The 5373-nt window shown below is 33.7% G+C and overlaps 1 long non-coding RNA gene across 1 annotated transcript; it reads left to right on the top strand.

Annotated features, from left to right (window-relative positions):
• Window positions 1-2423: 2423 nt before the first annotated feature.
• Window positions 2424-4954, top strand: LOC113734485 (uncharacterized). The gene is made up of 2 exons (XR_003459304.2): window positions 2424-3941; window positions 4010-4954. It is a non-coding gene; the product is annotated as an uncharacterized lncRNA (long non-coding RNA).
• Window positions 4955-5373: the final 419 nt, after the last annotated feature.

Below are 5373 nucleotides of genomic sequence, written 5' to 3'. Positions count from 1 at the left end.
TCATCTTTGCCTGTAAAAAAATGAATTAAATTTATATAGCTTAACATATTATAATAAAAGAAGTTATAGAGAAATTGCAATTTATAGGTAGTAATAAAACTATACAAGTGCCTAAAATCGTCTAAAATACCAAAGATTTACGAATAAAGTGTGAGTGAATTTTGTTTAGCTATTCATTCGACTTTCATGCAAACGAAATGCATCAAAAACAAAAAAAAAAAAAGGAAAATAAGGCTTCAATATTAATATTTGTGACTCCCATTTTGCACCATTGAATGGTAATTACGATAGAACTCTAATATAATGAAAGTTCAAACAAGTTTTGAATTAACAATTAACTAAAATACAACATGGAAATTGTGATAGATGCAAAAGATGGAATTAAAATGTGAGCGAAATAAATTTTATTTTATTTTTCATGAAAACTAAGTTGAAACTTCATGGTTTGTACTTTTTTGGTGTGTGATATAGAGTATTCTATAATTACAACCTCATGTTTACTCTTTACATGATTCTAAATAATTACAAAAATACTTTAATTGCAAATAAACATAGATATAATTCTGTTTATATGTCCATCACGTTACTTTTGGATACATTGTCAAACTGGATATGATTTTGAAAGATCTAAAAAATTTAAGCTATAATTATGTGGCTATAAAATTACATTGTTCATCCTAAAAGCTATTCGAATTAAACTTTTCTCTGGCCTTATTTTCTCATGGGAAGTCACAGAATAGGCTATATAATAATTTTTACAATGTCGTTTGGGAGACCTAATAATTTAGCTCACAAAAGCAAGGTATTTCACATAGGTATCAATAATACTAAGAAATTTCTAATAACAAGTGCCCACAAATAGAAACCTTTCATGGCATGCAGTATATTTTTAAATGCATTTGAATCTTCTGCTACTACATTTTTGGTGTTACATTTTCTTTTACGTCACTGGAATAGGTTAATATGTGTGTCTTCTATACCACTGACTTGCGCTAATACGTGTCCCATTAATTAAATATTTAAAGCCTAGATACCTTACCAATAAGGGGTTATGTGTAATTAATGCTAAATCTTTTACCAATTGTTTACTCCATCTCTCCAAATTTAAACTTCTGGAGCACACAATTTAAACTTCTCTCCAAATTTGTCACCCTTATGTGAAAAAATTGACTACTCTCTTCGTTTCACTGAAAAAGTCGTACTTTTCTTCATAATCTGTTACAGAATTATTATCACTTACTAAAATTGATTAAAAAAAAAACTTTTCCCTATTACCATCTTGATGCCCTTAAATATAACTTACTATTTTAATTTTTTGGCGGGCCTAAAAATGCACTAATCTAGTACAGAGATTGCATTTGGTGGAACGTAAGCCTCACATTAAATGCACACAAGAGTCATGCATGATGCTTTTCTAAAAAATAATGTGATAATATTCTTAAAGTTTGGGTCTCACATATCTTTCTACCGCTCTATTATTTTTCTTCAATACAACACGTGTTAATGTATAAAAATTTAAGTAGGGTATTTCTGAAACTAACACCAAATTCATTTGATATTGTTGTACTATTAAAATAAACGTGAGTCTCGAAACAAGACTAAATGTGTGGGACGGAGGGTGTACAATTTTTCGCCAAATAGCATCAAATGCATATTGTACTATTGAAAAAAAAGCGTGAATTCTGAAATAGGACTAAATACGTGGGATGGAGGGAGTATAATTTTTCACCAAATAGCATCGCATGCATGAGAGTCTCTCTCCGGTGAAAGCGTAGACTTGCTCCAAAATATACAAATACTATGAAAAAGTATAGACTTCATCCAAATTATACAAATATTGGTATTTATGATTAACCAACCTAGGGGTGCGTTCGAGTCGAGTCGAGCTCGAGTAGTGCAGGTAAAATAACTAAGCTCAAGATCGAGTTCGAGCTCGTCGAGCTTTTAGAATTCGAGTTCGAGTTCGAATTCGACGTTAATTTACGTTACTTGAGCTCGAACTCGAGTTCGAGTTTAATTAAATCTAATCAATTCAAATCAAACTTAATCGAGCCTATTTCGAGCTCAATCAAGTCTAATCAAGCGCATGTAATAAAAATTAATATTTTACATATAATTTTAAATAAGGATATTATTAATATTTCACAAAAATAAAAATAAAAATATATATTTTAAAAAACTCGATTAGGCTTGTCAAGCTTTCGAGTGCAAAATATTAAAACTCGAGCTCGACTCGCTGCTTCTATCAAGCAGCTCAAGCTCGAACTCAAACTCGATTAAAACGAGCTCGAGCTAAACTATTGACCGAGTAGCTTGCAAGCTCGAGTCAAGTTACTCGATCCAGCATCAACCCTAAACCAACCTAAACCCCCATCGTTAAAAAAAAAAAAAAAAAAAAAAAAGGTATACCCTTATCCCCACAAGGCGTGAGAATAATATCACCGCCTTCAAGACCAAGGCAAAATTTTGATAATCAAGATTCTTCCTTTTTAGCAGTCACAAGAAAAATTCTCCAAAGTCTGCAGATATGGACAGAATCACCATAATGAATTCCAATTTTATTTCATGTTAACATTGGCTTACACCAGTTGGGTTAGGTGGAACGCAGCCTTTCTCCTTGTATAAATATTATATGCAGCTGGGAAGAAAGAAAAATTGGGCATTTGGCTACAAGTCTGGAGCTTTGACTTTGAAAGTGCAAAGGGGTTTCACACTTCCAAGCAGCTAACTCTTATCATTTTTGCGTGCAGTGGTCCTCTGATTCCCCACCTTCACCTTCAAATCTTGTTCTCCCAATTAGCCCTGCAAGATAAGTTGATTTCCCTTCATTAATTTCTCCAAAAACCAGCCTTTTATTTTGTCGTTTCTTGAAATTTCTTGTTACTTATTTACATGTCATGTTTATTTGGAATTTAATTGATGACCCTTTAATTTAAACGAGAAATTCTTGTCAAGAAGTTTGATTTATTGAAGTGTTCAGGTATTTTTAAAGTTATCATAAATTTTAACAGTTGGTTGTGATTCATTTTAGGTCATGTTTTAAGTTTGTTTGTCCATGGATTTTCTCGTTTGTGAGAAAGTTCCAATCCTTCGGATTTTTAACGGACTAATCAAAGTTTATCAAGCTTCTTTAAATTTCTTTCCTGATGCGACAGTATGTAAAGTATTTTCCAAATTACAATTCCTTTTGATACCAAATTTTAACAGACTAATCAAAGTTCATCAAAGAGTGTATGTATGTATGTATGTGTGTGTGTGTGTGTGTGTGTGTGTGTATATTTTAAACCGTAAAAGAAAGAATTTTGATTTGAGATTGAGGTCTAGAAAAGAAGATTTGGTATGTGTCATTTCTGGGATTTTGGACCACTCACGCAAAGATGATACGAATTAATGGTTGGTGTTATGTTGTGTGCACCTTGCACTGTGGGAGTAATCTTTTCCAGGCAGAGTGACAGGATTCATGTTCTTGTTACAGAAGGTAAGCTTCAGATTCAATATTTGGAAGGTATGATGTGAGCTCCATCTTTATGTGACTGCAAAGTTTCAATTGGATTTGGTGATTGTGCAGATTTATCAGTTTAGACTAACTTCTTTGTTTTCTTTGTCCTTTTCTTTATTGTAGTTGGAATTTCCAGATTCATAGGGTTGTTTGCTGGTAGGAAAATGATGTTTTAATTGTTGAATTGAACTTCTAAAGCAGATAAGAGCAGGGCCTTGATCCTTGATAACTGGTGGTTTCTGTTGCTACTATCAAGGACTTGTAACAGACTAGTGGTTTCTTTATGTAATGCGGTCAATTATTAAATTGGTATGATGATATTGCAAGGAAAGTTGCTATACCAGAAGAGGCTTATGCAAGTCTTTCTGAACATTCTGATAAGTTAGGGAAGGATTATGGTTCAATTCTATATTTGCAACTTGTTTTAAAGAATTGTGGAGAGGTAAGCAATTAAATATCTGCTTTTGGTAATATGAACTTCAGTCTTCTTACTTTTTGTACTTAATGTAGTGTTTCTTCCAAGAATGACATAGTTCTTGAAAAGACTCTGAATATCCAGTATTCATGGGGAAAAAGATGATTTGGTCATATGCTGGTCATGATTCAGTAAGCCAAATAGCAGCAGTTAAAGACGCTTGAACTTGCAGATCTCTTTGCATTGAATATGTTGTTATGCCTCTCTGAGTTGGTTACCTATTGTTCAAACAATTTGTTCCTCTGCAATTACAGATTTATTGACATTGGTAGTGTGGATTGGCAGACAAATATCAAGACCATAATGAGTCTTAATCTTATCCAGTTAATGGGAACTCCCTTGTCATCAACATCTTAGGCTTTGAAACTAAATGTGCATTTTTCTGGAAAGAAAGGTGCAGTTCACCATGTTGGTAGTATCATATTTGCACATGTATTTGACCACTGCAAAAACAGATGGTAATATTAGTTTGTGTGTTGTTTCTACTACTCCTGGATTTTATTTCACCTATAGGTACCCTAGAGTTCTTATGCTCAGGACATTATATCTTTCACTGCTGACACAAGAAATTTGTCTCTGGAGGAACTGATTGATGTCTTTGTTGAACATGAGAATTGTTGGGTGAACAGATTAACAGAGACAAGATTAGTTCTGCATTGGCTTCTTGTACTTTCTAAGACAAGCTTATTTTTGTTCTGGATGTAGCTGGATTATTCATGAGAACCGCCCAAGGAAATCTTTGGTCCACTATCTTTGCTGGGAATAAATGGAGGCAGCGCTTTTCTGGGATGAAAAGGAGAGCTAAATAGTTATCTGCAGCAGGAAAGGGGTCACTTTAGCGAAGAACCTAGTTCTATGCATGTGATTGATCCTTTTCAGTTTCCTTCAGTTTTTTTTAGGGGATTTGGAAAGTTGAGTGCTAATTCTTTTTCGGATCATCGTTGAGCGTATTATCTAATGAATCTACTGCATTTTCTTCATCTCCTCCATTACCTGGTATTGATTTGTGGTGGTTTCTTTGAGGGGAGTAAAGTCACGATATATGCTCTTCATTCTTGAACTTTTAAGGGTGGCATCCATATGACCATGTCCCTGCCCTGCTCATATGTTGGATATAATAGACCATGCATCTCAAGGATGTCTTTGCATTTGCCTTTTCCCAAGGAAACAAGTTCTTGACTATGCCAGCAAAAATTGAAGGGCAAAAATTGAAGGAAAAACGTAGTGAAGAAGTAATAAAGATGTCAGTGAGGAATGAAGTTGGCGAATCAACAGAAACCTTAAGTGCAGCATTTTTCTTTACTTACCTAATACACCTCAAATTCCCTATTAGAAACCATTAAGTTTAGATCATTGGCTTTTCTCGACTGAAATAGCTCATTCAAGCTTATAAGCACAG

Source organism: Coffea arabica, chromosome 3c (genome assembly GCF_036785885.1).
Source record: "Coffea arabica cultivar ET-39 chromosome 3c, Coffea Arabica ET-39 HiFi, whole genome shotgun sequence".
Lineage (NCBI taxonomy): Eukaryota > Viridiplantae > Streptophyta > Magnoliopsida > Gentianales > Rubiaceae > Coffea > Coffea arabica.
This window is presented reverse-complemented; position numbering and strand designations above follow the sequence as displayed.